General features: G+C 37.4%; 1 long non-coding RNA gene across 1 annotated transcript in view; it reads right to left on the reverse strand.

Annotated features, from left to right (window-relative positions):
• The window catches only part of LOC116444982, a 105,876-nt gene extending 88,502 nt beyond the window's left edge, over nt 1-17,374 (reverse strand). The window contains exons 1-2 of the long non-coding RNA XR_004240613.1: nt 17,290-17,374; nt 2,407-2,569 (exon numbers count right to left, since the gene is read on the reverse strand). This is a non-coding gene — a long non-coding RNA (uncharacterized LOC116444982). The remainder of the gene's footprint in view (nt 1-2,406; nt 2,570-17,289) is intronic.
• Nucleotides 17,375-21,595: the final 4,221 nt, after the last annotated feature.

Below are 21,595 nucleotides of genomic sequence, written 5' to 3' on the forward strand. Positions count from 1 at the left end.
CAGTTCAACACATGCCCCTGTTTTCCTCTGTTTACATCAAATGAGCAACTCTAGTTTACACCAGTTTTTATTCATCCTTCTATTACATTTGAAGTATGAATCCAATCTTAACCTGCATTTTTTTCCTGACTTTGGTAGTTTTCCTTCAGCCTTACTTTAAATGTTTCCTCTGCTCTGGCTACTCAGATGCATTACATGTTCACATGTCTAAATCTAAAACTGAAAGTTTTGTAAGAATTCAAACAGAGGATATTTTATTTTTGTGATGCACTTAATTTCTTTTCTGCTTTTTGATGCAGTCAAAACCTATAATGTAAAAGCTGGCATCAACTTTTCAACTGAGACTTTCCTGCACCTAGAACTGGACTTCTTGACCTTCAGAGTCTGATTCCCAGAATTCCTTACCTTCTGCCACTGATAGACTATCACAGTAAATTTCCCTGTTTCTACCTTAGAACAAGGACAGTGAAAAAGAAAAAATTGCTATGGTCTGAATAAGATAGCCCAGTATCTTACAATGAAAGGATAAAAGTGTTATCTGAAAGATGAGAAACCATGTTGAATACCACTTTTCCTAGTTTGGTAGAAGATACAGGGTTTCCAAATTTGAGGCAACTAACTCAACATAATTTTTATGTTTTAGGAGAGAAAGATGTCACAACTCAACTCTCAATTTCTTTTGCAAGAAAGACTCAATGACTAGCCAGGGCTGTGAACTTTAGTGATGACTATAATTGGATTTGCTTATTTTGAGGTTTTTGTTTGCTTTATACTTTGTCCACTCATAATGTCTCTCTCCCCTAAAGGAGCATCAGGGTGAGATGAATTTCTGTGGACCAGGGCTCAGGCACCTCTTCAGTTCTTATCTGCTCAAGGCTACCAGGTGGGCCAGATAGGAGAGTCACAGAAAGGACTGTGTGCAACTGGGTGCAGATAGCCTCAGAGAGGATGTAGAAACCAAAGCTTCCAGCGTGTAGTTTTGTTGCCACTCAGAAAGTTACAGAGCTGGCTGGAAATTAGGACCTTCCACAAAGGTGGGTAAAAAAACTGCTTATATGATCCCTATCACTGTCCTTTCTCTGACTTACTCTGAGTTTTCCACTTTAAACAGTTCTGTTGCTAGTTTTCTTTGAATTCTGTTTCTACTAAGTCTGTATAAACATCAACGCTTTTTTCCCTGAAGTGTGTTTTTTCATTGCTGTGCCCTTGTGTAAAACTCATATTTTGATTTGCTCATGCTACCACAAAGCTAATAGCATTTTAACCCACTTTACACTGTCATGAATGATGACAAAACAGCAAGAAGTGATAAAACATCTCAATAGATAGGAGGTTTCCTGGGAAACTGAAATTGTCTGAACTTTTCCAGAATCAAATTTAAAATATATAAATAAAAAGTAAATGGTTACAAGACTTTTTCCTTCCCATGATGGTTCTAATAGGATCTCCTCTGAGAATTTGCTGTTATAGTTGGCCAGAAATCCAGATGAATGTCCTCTCCACATTACCATGTATTGTAATACTCTCCTGCTGTTCTGTTCCAGATTAACAGGAAATGGGAAACAAAATAATACCTTTTATACAGAAATGTATATAACAAGATTTCTTTTCTATCACTTTTTAAGAGGTGAATTTCTTGGAATTTTGTCATGAAATTTTGCCAGTGAGTCTGCTTTTTATTTAGAACAAATAAAACTATATATAAAAAGCCCAGAGGAATACTGCAGGTGAAAGGGTAAATTCCATTTCTAGGACATGCTGTTTCTGATTCTAACTTCATTTCCCTAACAACAGTTGAAGAAGTTCTTAATGAGCTTTACATAAATCCATTTTATCTAGTTAGAGCAGCAAATCAGACGTAAATGTTTTTTAAGCTACCACAAAAGACCATTTTCTAAATTGGACTGAACTGATGATGGCCATGATATCTTTCAGTATAACTATAGTTGCTTCAGTATAACTGAAACAAACATACAGAATGGTGGGTTCTGTTTTATTTTTTCATGTATTTTAGGGCCAGAAATTCTCATGTCTGAACCCTTCTCTAAGACAAGAATACAGAGCCTCATTGCAGCTCCAAGTTCAGCTTGAAGTTCATTGCATCCTCTGAAAAAACAACCATCCTTGATGCTAAGTGTGCGATGGCAAAATATTTTTCTCAACAATATAAGGGTTTCTTACCTACAGTTTTAGAAATATGAACCCTTTCCTGTATTTGACTGACTAGCTCTAAACCAGATCTTGCTGTACTGCTGTATTTATATACTGCTAGGTTAAAAGCTGACAATTATCTTTTTCCAGAAACTTGATCCTGTGTTAATTCTCCTCAAGTCATCACTAAAAGACATATTGGAAAAACTTAATAACATTCATTTTCCTGAGCCTCTCAAGGCAGGTGAGACTCACCAGGTAGTGACCCTGGACCACCCCTACTGTTCCTTCTAGGACACCTTCTAGTTTGGAGAAAGGGCTGTTCTCATGCAGGAATGAAAGGCAAAACTGGAAATATTCTGTGTATGAGGCCAGATTCCATCTTGTACAAGGAGTAGTTCAATGTTATATTTCCCTGCTAAAAAAAAGAAAAAAAGGTGGTGTGAGTTATTATTCAGTGTGCTGTGATCACAAATGTGACACATTTGACTCATTTTCATATGCTCTCTTCAGACTTTTTATTCTTTCTTCTTGTTCTTTTGGTTCTTGTAAATGATAAGAATGTGTTTTCTGCAACAGATGAGGAACAAAGCTATTTTTTCATTCATACATCACGAGTAGGAGGTAAGTAGAAAAAAGGCAGATCATTTCTCAGGCACTTTAGCAGATCATTAAATAGCAAAATAAAATATTTATCTAAGTTTCAAGAGCTGATAAGAGAGCAGGAACAAATAATGAATTAATATTTTCTGCAGAATTTAAATATCTGTTATTGTCAAGTTTCCTTAAATTTTATTGAATTTTCCAGATTACTGGTTTTTTCTGTTTTAAAACACAATATAAAACAGAGTTAAAGCAAGTACTACCTAACTAACAAGTCTGCACAATATACAAGAGAGAAAGAAACTCAGTGTGAGAGTGAATGACAACAGGAGAAGCACTTGGATATTTACCAGAAACCAATTAAATGCTCTTAAACACAGTTTTTTACAGCCCACTTCTCTGCTGAAGAACACTATATTACAAGATTTCTTCTGTGCAATTCTTTCTGGTACAAGGATTTTAATCCAAAACCTGCTAAACCCAGTCCTAATCTGTATATTCACCGAAGATCAGGCCTTATATGAGCAGAAAGGAGAAAAAGGCTTCTGAATTTCTTTTAACACTTGCATTATAAAGGCATTTCGATCTGTAGGACAAAGACACCCAAAAGAGCCAGCTATGATTTGCAGTTTCTAATTACTTGCTCTAGGAGAGCAGGAGAGCTCTGCATCTCATTTTTTTTATATTTGTGTAATCATCTCTTGAGAGCAGTTCCCAACATGAGCAACACTCCCCTGTTTTCATAACATTTCAGAAATGTGCTGGCCTATTGCCCCTTCCACCTCTCTGTCCTCAGGGCACTGTTCAGCTCAAATTGTACTACTGAGAGTGAATTTGGCCCTGAGCACTTTGCCAACAATATATTAGCTACGATCCATATGTTATAACTCAAGCATAGTGAGTCTCTATCCTGCAGTGCTACTGTGCCCCTGGGCTTGCAGCTAAGCACTTTGCCATCTCAAGCACTCCTTCCATTAGCTACAGGGCTCAGGGTGTTTTAGTGATTTTTTTTCCTCCCTTTTCTTACGGTATGTGCCTTTGTCTTGTTGTTGTTTTCAGCTTCTGGCCTCCTTCAGCTATGGAAAGATACAGATTTGTTTATGTGCAGTAAAGCTTCTGCTTCCAACGAATAGCTTGCAATGCAGAAAATATGAGAATCTCAAAGTGCTCCATTAGTGAAACTTTCTCCAGTCAGCTGCCATGTGGGTCTAATATCACCAGTGTTGCTTTTTATGTTTTTCCTCAGAGCCTGTGCACTTTGAAAAGTACCATAATTTTCTATTATATTGGATCTTTCTTAGTTAGAAAGCTGGAATCCAGGAAAAAAACACACCTGAACAAGAAAAAGCACGCATGAACAGTTTGGTTGCATATTCAAAGTATATTTTACCAGGGCCTCTCTGTATGTTATGCAAACAGTAATTAATTACTCATTCTGTGAGGCACACACACATTATGATCTAAATTATATAGCTGAGGAAACTGAGTTTCACCAAATATCAAGGTCTAGCATTTCCAGAGGCTGGTTATCCACTGGTCCCAACAAATGCAAATACCTTCCTGCTAGGCTGCCCATAAAAAGCACTGCAGATCTGGAAACAAGGCAGGAGCCCTAATTCCCAGCCCTATATTCATTGTTTTTCCTACAATTAAAAGAAAATGACACTGTTTACGATGCTTGCCTTCACCCATTTAAGAGATCTTCAGTTACGGACCACGGCCAAATCAACTACTGTAACAGTTGTTTTAGCACAGACTAGTCAATGCTTATCATGGACTGTAAAGTTTTTCTGGTTTCAAGAACAAGCATCAAGAGACTGATCTCCATGATTCAAGAAAATAGCAAAGTTAAATCCTGTCTAGTGAAAAAAAGAAACAAAGTTTTTCTAATCTCTCTGACAGTATTCCATGCTGGTGGCAAAATATTCTGCTCGAAGTTCTGCAGCTAACAATATTTCAGGATAGGGGAATTTCAAGGGCAGTTTCTTCTTTTTAAGGTTAGACAATTCTACTTTGATCTTAAGTGCTTTATGAAACAGGAAAAACTCAGAGGAAAGTCTTCTCTCGCTGCCCAAGCATTAGGGTGTGATCTGCTTTAGCCTTTTCTGTGGTAAGAGGTATTCACTTGGAATAAAGCCTGGAGTATATTTGCTATTCACATGATGGAAGAATGTTTTGTGTTTGTAACCATAGATATTGGGGCTCACAGCATCCTTTTACACCACTTTCTTACATGGTGTGGCATTTTTTTTCTGTATTTTACGATCTGATTCTCAAGAAGAAAACATTAAAGATAGCAAGTAAGCCCAGGGAGAAAAAAAAAGAAAGGTATTTGTTCTTCATGCATACTTTTGGGATCTGATGATGAAGGATTTTTTTTTGTGATTCTGATGTGATCTGGTGGTTCCATCTTTTGGATAAAAATTCCATTTCCTTTTTATCCAGCAGCAATGCATTACAAAAGAAAACATCCATCACAGAAGCACTGGGATATGTAATTTTTGCAAGTCCTGGTTCTATTCCCTGCCGCTGTGCTAGATATGGAAAAACCATGAAGTTTATCTGAATATAGTTGCTGATATGATTATAGGGATGTATGTTGTTTGAAATCTGAAGCCTTTAGAATATGTAACATTTCACTGAACATATGAATTAAATACAATTTCCAACTTTCGTTGTTCACTTTTGCAATAAATTATGAAAATGGTTCATAGTTTCTGCTACATCATTTTTTCCCTTCATCAGGAAGATATGTTATTTTAACAAGGGATGTGGTGTAATAATCTTTCTCACCTGTTTTTCCTTTCTTTTTAGTTTTATTTTTTTTTGGAGAGGAGGGGAGCTGTGATGTGGAATCAATAAAGAAAGGATAAAGTTATGCAGAATGGAGGATTTAATGAAAAGCAAAATACTATTCAACCATTCACTTCTCCAATTTGATATTTGTAACTAAATGGAGTTAGAATGTTGGCATCATCTCTTTGCATGTGTGAATTCAAATGAATTATTTTGCCATGGAGAACATTAGTTTAATTTTGTTCCTTAAATTAAAGCCCTGAAATCCCTGGAGATGTTTACGTTATGAACCGTTCAGGCTAGATAGCATATCTGTCTTGCACAGCACTGAACACACTATCAGATTTAAGCAAATAATAAATAACAATAACAATAAATTGTACACACAATAAACTGCCCTTAAAGTGTGCCTGGCAAAATTTCAAAGGTCTGGAATTTCTGTCTGAATACATGTCTTGAGTCAAAACAAAGCTCCCAAGTCTTCCATTTAAACAGACCCTTTTCCCCAGAATGATCCAAGCCCAGCTGTGAAATCCAGACTTCAGGATTTAGTACCTGGGTATATGTAATTTATTTCCATGTTTTCTGTGTCTCAGTTCACTCAGTTGCTAAGAGAATACTGGAGCTGATGTCAGTGTTACAAAAATATTTCCTACTATATTTTTAATATGAAACAGTGTTGAATCTTGGGAACATATATTTTGTTCTTAGTTACTTCTATTGTGAGACTCCATAGAAAAAAATTGCAAAAAAAAGCTACAAGAAAAACCCCAAACAAAAATAAACCTCAACAACAAGACTTCATCTTCTGATTCAGAGACAAGAGTGCTCTCTGGAAACTAAATATGACTAGAAAAAGAGGGGCAGGGGGAAAGACTGAAAAACACAGAACTCAAGAGTAATGCTGAACTTTCAATCAGACTTTTTTTTCATGAACTTTTAAATCATGGTTTTCATGACCACCTCCTACTGCTTTTCTAAACCCACAAAGCCTGACTTGAAACAGCCTATAGGCACTGAAAAATCTTTTTAAGACTAGCTCTCTTATGGTTGACATACCCTTGTTTCATAAGCATCCTGCTCCCTTCTGACAGACACCAACCTATCCTCTAATTATGCATTCCTTCTGATGTCTCCACCAAACCACTCCCATCATCTCCCACTTCATTCTATTCCAATGGAACTCCAACCTAACATATACAACCTTGAAGTATCCTAAATTCTACATTGTCTGTCAGTGGCAAACAGACCTGCAAGTTCATTTGTTAAAAGGCATTAACAGAAGAGCTAGACTTTCCCCTATGAGTTAATTATCATCCTTAATCTTATTTCTTAGTCAGATTATTGTATCAATGAAAAACTATAAAGTATATTTTTCCTCTGCTGATTCAGTTTGTTGTTCATGTGTAGTGTTCTGGATAAGACATTATTTTTAATTTTAGAAATATAGCAAGGAAATACACTTAACCATATCTTAATGAAAAACATGTAAATGGAGATTTAGAAAATAATTAGAGCCTCTTACTGCCCAAACTCATTTTCCAAATAATTTTAAATAGTCAGAATGGGCCGTAACTAAAATAAAATTGTAAAACTGATTTCAAACAACTGCACAATAACTAAATATCATTCAGAATTAGTTTTTATGGAATTTGGATAACTAATTCACCAAAGCTCCTTTGAAAATCCCAGTCTGAGCTGTGTTAATTCATACTTGAAGAAGTGAAAGGAATGTGTATGCTAGTGCAAAAGTTAATTAAGAGGTGATTTTACATTCCAGATAAATTCTATGATGTTCTGGACTGGACTGGGTGGATAGCAGGAATATATGACATATTTTCTCTTGCATCGGAGATCAAAGCAAAAGCAAAACATGGCTCTGATCGGGCATTCAGCCATCAAAACCTCAGGAGACATTTTATACCTCAAGATTATATATATATAAGATATAACCCCTCCAAACCCGTTAAAAAATCTGTTTTGGTAATTCTTTTCAGTTGCTTTTTAAAATAAGACATTTCTATTTACTCTTTGCTCTCAGAGTAATACATTTTTCTTGAATTCCCTGCCACCCATTTCATCAGTTCACAATTTTCCACCACTCTAATCTACAGCAGCGCCTCTGCTAAAGTCTTCTAAATAAACTTCCTGGCATTTCACACAGAGAAAGCTTTTCTTTTACAAAACAACATTGATATTTTTAGAACATATGCAAATCTTTAAAAACACATGCAGACCAAATACACGAAGTACCACTTGTTTCTGGTCGTTTGGGTCGCAGCATTTTAGAGCTCCCTCCAAAGCATCTGACTACCATATACTCTTTACAAGAGTGAAATCGTCAATAAACCCAAGACAGAAAAAAGACTTTAGCAAAGCCAACATTTGATAACTATTATAAAATAAAAACCCATGTTCCCCTTCAGAGGTCCCTGGTAGGAGAGCAGGTGTTGAGTAATCTATTAACAACTTTCTGCTAGTGCTACGTATATGATGATTGCTTCCCATCTTTCTCCTTTGCTCCAAATACTACACAGCAAAGAGCAGAAGACCCTTAGCAAGGCAGAGGCTGCTTGACAAATGCTCAATTGACCAAATGATTTCAGGATCACAAGACAATTCTGGCAGCTGTAGTGGAAAAAATATCCCTGAACCCAAATCGTGTAAGCAGTGAGAAAATCACCCTCAGGAATCCTTAAGGCAATCACACTGTGTACTCCAATAATTTTAGTGAGCATGAAACATGAGACAAGTTATACAAAAACAAATTCTAATTCCTTGCTGACCTGTTAGTATGTGGAATTATGTCAGTCATGGACAAGTTGTTCATAAATTTGTGGGAAATTTATGTGAGGAGTTGGGGGAATGGGGAGAGAGAAAAATTATACCTGTTCCAAGAGAAAGGACAAGATAAATTACCAAAAAAGCTGCATATGTCTGAGGCCAGGCTATTGTTTTAATCAGTTCTGTGTGGTAGGATCATATTGTTCCTCACTAGCCCAAGTGGTGCAAATCAGAATGAATAGTGAAAATCACAGCTCCTTCTTCATGTGCTCAGCAGTTGCTGATGGCCACTGGGAGCCCTGCCTTTCCTTGGGAAGTGCTGACACCAGGAAGGAGAAGCTGGAAGGACTGCAGCCTGCACAAAGGAAAAAGCTCTTTCCTCCTTTTTCCTCTCACATAGCTGTGCAGAACCAAAAGGCATAAAACAGCACTTGAATAAATGATTTTATTATGCAGGATACAAGAATAGGAAAGGGCTGAGTAAACAAACGCAAAGAATAAAATTCCAAAGCTTAGTGTCATTAAGAGGACCATACTCCCCATTTCACATGTCTGTATATCATTTCCTTTCCTACAGAGGCTAAAGTCAGTACTGTGACTGTCAGTATAGGAAGCTGGAACAGTCACATTACAGAGCAATTGTTTGCAGTACAGCTGTGTCACAGAGGCAGTGGACTTCATGGAAGAAATCTCCCAACTTTTTTAAGAGTTTGCCAGCTGGCTAGCACTGCAACATCGGGGTCATAGATTTCTGACTTTCTTTTTAATAGGAACTGTATTTACGTGCAGAAAGAAGGAAGGTTTTGAGAGTGCAGGATTAAGGTGTGTTTATTTTGTGCCTGATTTCTACCATACAAAGGACTTTGTGTTAGTTGCGCAGTCATACAATAGTCTGGAGGGTAATAGAAAACCCCTGAATAGAAGGAAAGAGAATGGTATTGGAACAGGAAGACAATCACCAATTCAAGTGAAATACAAAGGAAGCACTGTGAAGGCCTGGTCCATAACCTTGACAAAGTTTTACATCATCTATATTTGATTAAACTTCATGATTTATCTGCCCTCTGAAATTAAATCATTTCAGTAATGTTACTTTGAAAAAGGAAGTCTACAAGAAAGGGGAGAGGTGGTTCCAAAGCAGTGGTACAATATGCCTCTTCTTTTGTTTTTCAGTAATATACAGTGTGCAGTCTACAAAGATACTGGAAGTGCCTCCAGGTTTCCTGTTTTGAAGAGGGAAACGTGATCATACAAGAACTGTCCATTGAGCATCTTAAATCTGGTTCAAAACCACATAGACATTAACACACAAGTTCACTTTCACAATTGCAGAATACAGCAATTCAACAGAATCAATCCAATGGAAAACTGTGGCTGCATCTAATAAAGTTCTTTTGTATATGTACAGTACTATAATAATAGAGGCAGCGTTAAACTTTTGCACCACTTCCTCTGAACATGCATTTTCTGAAGCCAGAGTTAGTAAACCAGAGAGGAAGGTGAGCTGCATGGTGGAAAGCAAAACAAAGTTCATTTAAACATCTCTTCTGGAATGTTTCTGTCACACAGGGACTGTTAGAGTTCCCACTTCTGCAAATTCTAAAATAATTTATTGTCTTCTAATTATTCATTTGTTGGACTCTGAATACTAATGATAAAAAAACAATTTTTAACAAGGTAGCTCTTGCTTTGTCCATGAGCTTCTAGAAAGGGTGTAAGTGCACATAAGTACTGCAGGGTTCCCAGCAGAAAGGTTGTCACTCTGTATGCAGAGGATCTATGATTTCCTGACTGCTGAAGTATGACCTTAATTCTGCCAGACTTATGGTCTTCTGAATAAGAATCTGGCAGTCAATTTTGCAGTGAATCAGAGATGGAAAAGTTGGTTCTGGGCTAAAATCAACTTCTAGATCAATTAAACATGCTGTGTAACAGTGTGAAGATTTTGTTCTGTCCATTGTAAATACGAACACCTACAGAGCTCCTCTCAAAACTAGGATTTCAAAAGCAACTGGCCAAGTCCATTTAAAGAGATGAGCTAGAAGCCCTATTTTCTCAGTTCAACAAGAGCAACTGCTCAGTGATGCTGCAAACAGGACTCATATATTGCTGCCTGTTCTGGGACTCCTGAGCCTCACTATTTGTTGCCCTGCTCTGGAACATTTTCCAGAATGAGTATAAACCTTTGTCTTGTAGCTCTTTTGGATTTAAAGTCACTGCAGAAGCAATAAGGAGATCTGCTCTCTCATTTGTCTTGTTCATGGAAAAGTGCCATTTCCTTTGGTTTACACCTATGGGTGACTCTGAGTTTTGCTTTTGTGCTTCAGCGAATATCTAGCCTGAATCTGTCTCATCTGCTGAGTACTCAAAGTAAAACCCTGGCAGGCCATGTTGTGTAGAATTTCTGTGTTCAGTCTGAAGAATCAAATCTCTTTGTTAAGACAAGATTTCCTGAAAAATCAGAGCTTGCAATGCTTGTATTTTTCAACTATCAAGAGATAACATGTAGATGCTAGCATGTTCCAACCTGGAAGCCCTGACTACTAGGACAATTGATGTAAAACTTACGCCAAGTTTTGCACTGCAAAATCTTGTGAAGAAAGGAAGAACAAGAAGATGGATACAAATGTCTTGTTTATCTCAAAGGCATGTCCTGCAACTCTTATTCCCTGACTTTGTATTATAGAGTGGGGAATATCTAGGGTATGACAAAAATGTGTTTTGCCCATGTCTGAATTTTCTTTGTGGAAAGCAGGGCACAAAAAGAGCAATGACAGTCTTGTTCCAGCAGGAAGCTGATCCACATCCAGACTCAAGAGCTACAGTCTTGAAATACTTGGGTGTAGAATCCTTCCTTATCAAGGAAAATCCAGTAATGACATCTCTTCTGAATCCAGTACCAGATGCTTCTGGAAGGAAGAATAATTTGAGGAAAAGACAACTTAAACCTGATATGGTCTCATTCACATTTCGTAGTATGTTAATATAAGTATTTGCAGAAAACCTTGTGATTTACATCTACTTGTGGAAATGCACAGATGCAAACACCATGTTTTATTTCTTACTATAGATAGGATTAATCAAGTCTATAGTGCAGAAAGCAATGGCTATAGTTATAACACAATGCAATCTGTTTTCTGGAGTGTTGTCTTATAGATAAGAAGCTACAAATTAATATTTTGTATTTAGACCAGAAATCAGAATTCCTAAAAATTTACAGTAGTGCAGGCTTTTTTTTTTCCTCTGGTTTCATCCCAAGAGTCTGGGACATGTCCACTGAAGCACATAGCTGCAGTGGTTGAAGATATTGCTGCATCCACTGCTGTCTCATCTCTCATCTTGAGGCTGCTAAAGGCAAAATTATCTGCCCACAGTTCAGCCAGTCTGTTTCATAGTTTTCACACAAATTGACCTCTGTGGGTAGTTTAAGCTCATGTGTGAACAGCAGCAGCAGAGATCTGAGCATGATCCTGCTGCTGCTTCTCAAGGGCAGACATGCAAGGAAATGAGCTGCAACAGCTGCAGCTGAAAGCTCTGCAGCGGGGCAGAAGGTGGGAGACCACTGGGAGAAGAGCTGCCCACCCCAGCTGTGCACTGTCATTGCTCTGCAGAGCTGCTGCAGGAATAGCCCCTGTGAGGCCCAGGACGTGGCTTCGGCTTCAGAGAACAAAGGTTACCCACTACCTAATATTTAAACAGTTTAAGCTTACATGTATATTGTTACCTCAAGTGGCTTACGGTGAGCTAGTAGAGGAGCCTCTGTAAAGAGATCTGAGAGAGAGAAAACAGGAGTCCTGAGAAGGAGGGCAGTTCTACAACAGGGTGTCTATTCGCACAGCACTAGACCTCACAGGGAACAAATCCCGGTGGAGTGAAAGCAATGTGGCTTCCAGCAGCTTTTGCTGATGGGAAGCACTGCAGATCTGCAGTGTCTCTGGTTAGCTAGCAGATATTTTATTAACTAAGAACTATGGGAAAGGAAAGCCCTAGGACAAACAGACTATTAAAAATGCAGAAGAACAGTTCAGCAAAGGAAGAAATGGGCTTCCAAATATTTATATTTTTTTACACTTGATCAAAAAATTGAATAAGCTTGATTGTTTATAAACTCCTGGAATAGTTTAGTCTGGAAGGAAGCTCTGCAGAAGGCCCACACTCAAAGCACAGCCAAAGCCAAATTTAAAGTTGGACCCAACCTGGAAATTAGATCATGTTGCTCAGCTATTATCGATGGCTAACCAACCTGAAAAAAATTTTAAACAGCTGTTTGCTAAAGGGTAGCTTTCTCATCCTTTAAATAAGTGTTCACTGTGCCTCTTATTTTATGCCACAGCAGAACGAAGAGACCAGACTTCGTTCAGCAGGTTACCATGAGTTTGACATCACAAGAGTCCTGTAAGAGCTACGTTGAGAGAGCAGTGCACACACCCAACCTTACTTTAAAACATGACCATAAAGTGACCATAAAGACATGCTGAGGTAAACTGCAGTGCGCAGCTCTTCCTGGGACAGACCACAGTAAGCATCTCTCACAGCACAGCTAAAGCAGCTCGTCATGGGATGACTCACAGCATTAGGCAAACTGAAGTAAAAATACTGCTTCTTTAACATTTAAGTAAAGGTTAAAAAGAAAACTGTGTTATAGAAAAATGTTTTAAATAATAATAAAAACAAATACAGTCTTGTACCACACAGAGAAGCAAGAAGACATGCCTCAACAACTGTGGCTGCATCTGCACTGTTTTCTCTGAAATCACAATGCAAATACAAACTCGTTCTATGCAGGTTATGTTCTCAGCTACCAGGTCAAAAAGTCAATAGAAAAAAAGCATGTTATGAAAACCTTATGTTTGACTGTAAACTGCATTGAGAATTCACTGAGGTTCTTAGCAGGATAACACGATTCAGTGTAATTCAGACGACGGGCACACCTGCCTCAGAATGGAGGAAAATAAAGCCTGAGAAGACATGCTTCCGTGGCTGACTGAAGACAAACAAAAGAGTGTACAGTGAGATTTCCAGTCTCAATGCATCAAAGTAGATTTGGCACTGTTTGTGAGATCTTATTTTTGGACCAATGTTCCAATCTCAGATATAAAGCCTCTTATTTTTAGTATGCCAATGTTTGAAAAAAATAATTCGAATATAAAATATGTTTAAAAACATATCTGCATAAAATTAATTGTATTGCTGGATTAAACACTTCTAATTTATTTATTTATTATTCAGCCAGAATTATTTAGCAACAAGCTCTAGCTCTTTTAATCTCTCTGCCTCTCTCAGAGTTGCCGATAACGAACAATATTTCTGGTTCTCCAGCTGCAATTAAGAGTGCTATTCTTCTCAAAAGAAAGGGAAACATCTGTGTTTGTATCATGTTATGTTAACCACCTAGCAGCTGGATCACAGCACTAGGAACGTAGCCTGGCAACTCTAAAGGACTCTAGAGAATTAGAGCCCAGAGACCATAGAATAGTGACAAGAGTTTGGTACAGACTCATATCAAGCTGCTGTGAAAAAATACCAGGTTTTTAGGGGTGCTTGTTCTAGCATCAAAATACATAAGGTATGTTATCATAAATCAGCTTTACAAGCAAAGCTTGTAAAGAGAAATTAGCTACACCTAAACTATATTGCAGAGATTGAAACCACAATGTCAAAACCTGTCTTTTTTTTTTAAAGCAGGTAAATTTAAGTTTGCTTACAGAGCAAATTATTATTTAACTCCTTTCTCCCACAAGCCTTTGTTGTCTGGACAGACAAGTTCTGACAAATCTTCCTGGGAAGGTTTAAGGAGAATTCAGTTAACCCTCTGCTACCCATCCCACCCCTTGGAAGGAAACATTGCCTGGCCCTAGAAAGAACTATTTAAGCCAGAAGCAGCATTCAGCCCAGGGGAGGCAACAGCTTAAATTGGCATCTCTTTCTTCACTGCACGTGGTTTGGAAACTAAGAGTTTACAAAGACCACACCTACTCCAGCCAAGACAACCTTGCAGATTATCTTTACCAGAAACTTCATGCTTTGGTAGCCCTGAATGAGTCTGGTTTGATGGCTCATAAAACAGACTGTGAGCATTGATGATTATACCAATGCTTTGATGCTTTCTGCCTTATGTCAGTAAGGTTCACTAGGCCCTCGAAAAATAGCTTTATATTTAAACTGCTCTTGCTTATGCTTTCGGATGTTTCATTTCTTTTAACTGTGACCTTAATGGCTACTTTTAACTTATTTTAATAATTTTCACTCACAAATTACTACCATCTAATCTCGGTTTTGACAGAATTCTTGGAAAGCTATTTCTAAGAAATATAGACATTTTAGTGGCCTTAAATGAAACTTAGGTTCAGAATAACACGCAGAAGCTTATTGGCACAGTGTACTGTGCCAAATTAAATAACAAAAAGTTCATGGTTTTTTTATTTAGTCATTGACCAAGAGAGTCCTGAAAATTCCTTATGGAAGATCTGCAGAATAACCTCTATAATGTTGTTTTGTATTTAAGAAGCTTCCAAGTTAAATAAAAAATCCCTCTGCTCACTCCCTGGAAGCACATTCAGATGTCCTCCCTATAGCTGCAAAGCAACATGTTGCACAGCCCTTCTCCTGAAAGCAGTTTGTTCCTTCCTGAGCAAGCAACTACCGGGCACACAGCTCTGCCTGTCCCGCAGAACGATTTAGAGTGTAAATAAATGTAAATGTCTCTATCAGATGCACAGCTGGAGAAATCCTGCCTGCTGGGTGCATGACAGAGAGCACAAGGGTGTCCAGCTCATTGTAGGACTGTATGAATACCTGAATGAATGGGATATGTCAAAGTAGTGACTGCATATGAATTAAATCTTTGCTTTTGGTAAAGCTGCAGGGAACAAATAGTTTCATTGCCAGTTAAAAAGGGAAGGCATTTCAAGTCAATACCTTTGAGATTTTTTTAATCTTTATTTTTCACCATAATGAATGATTAGACTGAACCAAAGCACCACAAATCTGTTTCCTATCTCTTCCTCCTCTTGTAAACTAAAAAAAGAAAAATGTTTATAGGTCTTCCAACTACAGAAAACTGTATATTTATTTTGTTCACTGGGAATTTTACACACTACAACAATACAGAATTGTGCAAGGGTTAGTAGGAAACCTGCTATTATTTCTAAAACATACATTGTGATATTATTAGAAAGGTTTATAGACCATGCTTTCGCTTTGATGCTAAAAATAAATTAGACTAAAAATAATTTCTGCTGCTAATAATTTCTCTGATTATCTTTACATTCAAGCACTTATTCATTTTGTTTCCATTATAAAAAAATTTATATTATCTTGTATCATATAGGCTTGAATAAAGATGTTCAATATATGTTGCTCTTTTCCCAGCATAATTAACTTGCAGGCAGTAGGAAAATAAATTAGACTAAAAATAATTTCTGCTGCTAATAATTTCTCTGATTATCTTTACATTCAAGCACTTATTCATTTTGTTTCCATTATAAAAAAAATTTATATTATCCTGTACCATATAGGCTTGAATAAAGATGTTCAATGTATGTTGCTCTTTTCCCAGCATAATTAACTTGCAGGAAGTATGTGGACTAGGTCAGCTCAGGCATATCCATTTACTTTTCCTTTGGAATGTCCCACAGGGTCAAGCAGTGCACAAAGGACAGTAGTTTGTGGTGTGATTTAACATTTGTAAACCCAGTGCACTCATCTGTCTGCATTGCTCTCATGTTTTAAATGCTTTTATGTGTATTGCAGCTACACCCAGCAGCCCGAGACACACACCGGGACTAAGTGCTACACCTGCACACACCAATCAGCCACCCCGGTTTCAAAGACTAAGCCTAGAGGTTGTCTTCTGGGTAAACATTTGATTGCTTTCCTTCATCCCCACACACACTGATGTTAAGTCTCACTGGTTACAACAAACAATTCCAGGGAGGTCTATTTTCAGGATACCTCCTCAGCCTGGCAGTAGGATTTGGACTTTATTGTTCCCAAGGCCTGTCTAACATCAGATGAAATCAACACACTGCTCTGTGACAGTTGATCTAGTTTCATTAAACTAGCCAGTACAGTACTAAAGAAATGCTATTTCTAGCAGTGATTTCTCACAACGTGATTGCACAGTCAGTGGATGCTCACGAAATACCCCAAAGATTCAAGGAGTTGGCAGCCATGAATGTTCAGATAGAGTTAGCCATGGGCTCCAGGGCAGGTAGTCTTTACCAAAGAGCACAAGAGAGGCTTATTTGACATAAAGTTGCTTTCAAGCCCTTCAGAAAATCAAAAGGACACTATCATGACAAAGATAACGATGAACATTTTCCAACACCTTAGCCGTCTTTACAATTGTAACATTTCCAAATGTGGAAATGTTACAGTTCTGCCATCCAAAATCCATTTCACAGTCTGCCTGGCTGCTCTATTGGGCTTTTTCATAGAGCAAAAACAAAGCATAGATAATCTAAAGTAACCTTCCCCCCATGCCTAGAAGGTATCACTGTCTAGGCTCCCGGCCAGATGTCATCATATGCTGCAAATGCTCTTGGTCACATGGATAATTGCCTGCTGACATTCAAATCCACCCTTCTAGCCTTTCATATCTGTGTTATTCTCCTGGGTCTGTGCCTACACAGATATCATTTAAGATCAGATCACATAGTCATGACAAGCAGGGAACTCCAGCCCACTGTGGTAACTGAACTTTTGACACAATTTTTGGACTTAAGTACAGAGAAGAAAAAGACAACAAAGGAGATGAAGGCATGGCTGGAACTCACTGGGTATTAAAGAGACAGTAGAAACAGTAGACAGTATTTAAAGACGTGCAGAAATGTCTGAGGCTTGCTTTCCAGATTGGCATTTTGACTACATTTTAAAAGTTCTACTTGCCAGCTGCAAAATCTCCATTGCCTTCCAAAGTCAAACCCACCTACCACATCTATATCCAAGACTGACCTTAAATGGTCCAGCTCCTGACGATGCAGGTCTTCCATACTTCCAGGTTCTCTTGAAATAGGGCTCCTCTTTCCATGATCAAGCAGGAGCTACAAATCGAGAGAGGTTTGGTTTTGTTGGGGTTTTTTGGGGGGCTGGGAAAGGGGTGTTTATTTGTTTGGGGATTTTTTCAGAAGATTCATTCATGGTATTGACACTGAAAATACCTATTTTAAAAATGTGATTCTGACCCTTCCCTAACCACTCAATTAAATAAATGTTTGAAGGATAAACTACAGTTTGATTGGAACAACTATATATAGACACATCTCATATAATTCAAACACAATCATCTGTTTAAAAGGTAGAGTTTAATAGTCAGATATAGTACATTCAGTATAATGTAAACTACTAAGAGCTTAATCAAGCACTGATAAGGATAAGATTTCCAGTATGGACACCCAGCCCATGAAATGTCTGTTTTTCTTAGCATACAGACAAGTGAAATAATAGGAACATATGAAACACATTGAGATATCTCATCTCTTTCTGTGTGTGCTTTAAAATGAGCAATTTTCATGACAGTGAAGATTTGATTAGGATTTTGCTTGATTCTCTGGTTACTTTCCAATATCTTTTATAAACAATTCTGTCATTCTGTACTTAGGACAAGAATATCTTGTACATCCTATACTATATATAAACAGAAGAAGCTGTGCCTAAAATATATACTTACAGGCCCGAAGACAGCATATTTTCCAACAATACTGTAGAACAGCTTCTAATTCCTTTTTTGTAAATGGAAAACTTGACCAGTTTAAAAGAAGTGCTACTGTCCTGTGATAGCACATGCATTTCTTACAGGGTCAGGTAGAATACCCATAAACTCCTCTTTACCATCTAGGCTTTTTCCACTTTAAAATAATGGAAATAAAGTGCTTATACAGAGTATCAATTTTGGAAGTCTCATGGTATGCATATAAAGTTATATGTATTTTCCCTTATTTATGGGTGCACAAGCTCTACAGAATATCATAATCAACAGCAGATTGAAGAAACTTTTCAAATTAGTAAACACCAGATGATTTATTGTTCACTAATATTTAATTTTAAAGTGTATTATTTTTGCTGCATTAAATGCTGTGAAATTTTCATAGCAAGCTATACAGAGCTGATTGGAAGCATATCGTATAATTATGTGGCAATAATCTGCATGAATTATTCTCTTAGTTTCTTTTAATCTTGATGCCCTAACAAAGGCTACCTTGAGAAAAAGAATATCACCGCAAGTTTTGTTTACTATAATTGATTCAGGAAAACTAGAGCTGTAGAGAACTTGTGGATCTAAGAATATTTTTCAGAATACAGAACTGCCAAGTCAGATGATAGTTATTAATTAAATATAATGGAACTCACACTGTAATTTTAGTAGTTACACACTAACAACTAAAATATAACTACTAAGATAGCAATCCAAAACCAAATATTTTTCCATTTTTCATAATTACTGAAATAGTTTCAACCTCAGTAGGAATTTTCCATGCACTTCCAACAGGTTAAATACTACTTATTATCCTAACAATCTTACAAGTTTAAAATTACTTAGGCTAAGTCTTGCAAACATTTGAGGAAGCAAAAATAAATAAGTTTTAAACTTTTTTCATTAAACTATATTGCTGAAAATCAAAGGAAAAAAATAAGTGCCAAACAAACAGCTAGCTCAAAGCACAGGCAGACTGAGCAGCCACTTAAAGCACGTGCACAAAACTTCAATTAAACGTCTCTTGTGGCTGAGTTACAAGATTTGTCTATTTTCCTAGAAACATGCTTTTCCAAAATTTCGAAGGACTTAAATTATATCTGAGAACTCTACAATCTCATTTTTAAACCAGATGAAATCAACAACAGTCAAAACTGACTTGAGTTCACCCACACACAGCATGAATTTTTAACATATCTTTCTTTGACCTTATAAACTTAGTAAGGCTGGAGTTTTTCTGGCTTCAGAAAAACACTCAAAAATGTGTAGGATAAGGTGAAATTTTGCAAGAGGATTAAAAATGAACTTTTCCTTTTATGATTTCTTGTAGTTTCTGGAGACCAATTTTTCTCACACTGGCCACAAACAGTGTTGCAGTCATATCACTCTCTTCCTCCTGTCCTATCATCTTCAAATTTCCACCCTCTGTAGCATATCTATTTCAGGCAGGTACTTTCTTTTCCTTTCTTTGCCTGTATAGTGTTTAGCTTACTAGGAGTTAGTATGTGAATGAGTTTTCCAATGTTACCACAATATAAAATTATTATAATAGTTCTTCGTGCTTTCTGATTTTGTCCAGTCTGAACACAGACAAGTAGCAATTAACCCAAATAAATTGACCAGGAGTAGTTCTTCCCTTATTGAACTGTACACAGTCATGGGCTGCAAAACATGCGTGGCATTCAACCCTTCATTTGTTTCTGACTTTGTAGCTCACTGTGGCAGCAGATGGCTTTGGTACAGTTATTAACTATAAATATGATAAATATGCAAGACTTGTCATCTTTGCCATCTAAGCTATTCTGCAGCCGTACAAGCAACCCAAAATATAAACAAACACATAGGCAGTGGCTAGCTAATTTAGGAGATACCCAGTCTTTCTCAAACTGCAGGGAGTCAAGTAACATTCCCCTGTTGCTCTGGAAAGAATGCTCCTCTGGCCAGCAGACTCCAAACCATTGCACATGGTCCCACAGCGGCTGCTGCTGCTGCAAGGCTCTTGTAGGCAAAATCCCCCAAATCTCCTCCCAAAATTTGGCCATATTTCTGGATGTGCCAAGAAGTTCAGTGCCACAGTCTTGATTAACATGGGTAAAAAATCCCCAAACCTGGTTTGCTTATTTTCTAGTACATATTTCTTATCTTCAGTGACTGCAGAATTAAAAGAAAAAAAAAGAATCTTTTTCGAACAGAAACTTTTTAGAGCGAGTTACTGGTAAATTTCTGCTTTCTTTTTTCTTTCCTTAAAAAGTTCCAAACCTTAAAAAACAACCAAACAATTCTCAAGGATCTACACAGATCAGAAATTTCTTACACTTGAGCCAAAACTGAACCTGAATTTTGAGAGTGGAAAGGATTGTTAAATGTAAGGAGTACAACGGGAGGAAAACACTTAGAACTTTGTCAACTTTATAAGGAAATCAAGGACAAGATGGAAATATGACCTGCCTTCTGCAAAGAAATATATTGAGTGTATTTTCCCTGAAGCCATTGAATGTATAAATTCCATATTTTCTGAATTAAAAGGCTTCTGAGGGGGGGGAAAAAATAATTTCACCTATCTAGGCTGTTGCCTCTCCACAGACAAACCCCCAAAGCCAACAAATGAACAAGAACACTATAATGGACGACCTAAATTGCCAAACCTAAAAAAATTTACTAAACATGTGGTAGAGAGTTTGAGATCCTTTGTAGAAGAATAGTAACCCATTATCCAATCTAAGAAAGATATAGGCTGAACCAGTAGTAGTCTTTTTCTAGAACCCATAGGAAGTCAGAGTCTGGTTTAACTGGAAGATAATTAGTTTCCTGATTTTTTTTTAAGCAGCATTCACTGTTTTGAGATGTGCTTTTCTCTATCATTCTTTAACTCACATAAATAATGATTTAGTGCATAAATTCCATTCGGTCATGAAGTAGCAGCTGCTTCATCTCTAAGAGACACAAACAGCCTTGCTGGACATAGTTTTTGTTTGCCATGATATTGATGGCTGGAGCAGAGTCCGGCATAATACTGATCTCAGGTGATTTCACATCAGGAAAAATGCATTGATTAGAAGCCTCATACACAAAGCGCTAAAGGCATAGCAGGAAGAAGTCATTACAGCCATTGATACATGGTTTCTGGGCAAAAGCCCAATGAGCAGGGTATTTAACAATTATGTTTGCATGCCTTTTGTCTCTTTATTCTCCTGGTGAGTGCTGAGAAAAACTGCAGCCCTTATATGGAAAAAACCCACAGGAATTGCTCAAAGCAAGAGTACAGTAATTATTGGTCTCTCTGACAGCAGTAATATGTGTGAGACAAACCTAAAACTCTTCCCCTGCTCTAGCCAGTAGGAGAGAACATTTCTACTCTTGGCAATTCACCTATTTCATGATGCTGCCTGTTCCTGCTGTGTCCTGGACAAAGACATTGACTTTTGTAAGTCATTCTTGCTTCTCTATTCTTTAGAAAGAAAAAAAAAAATAGTAACTGTGAAATCAAGCAAATTCTAATTGGCAGCCACATTTCAAGTATTAATTCTGTTATCTAAAAGGCAGGTCCCTGACATATAAACAAGTTAA

This window comes from Corvus moneduloides, chromosome 1 (genome assembly GCF_009650955.1).
Source record: "Corvus moneduloides isolate bCorMon1 chromosome 1, bCorMon1.pri, whole genome shotgun sequence".
Taxonomy (NCBI): Eukaryota; Metazoa; Chordata; class Aves; order Passeriformes; family Corvidae; genus Corvus; species Corvus moneduloides.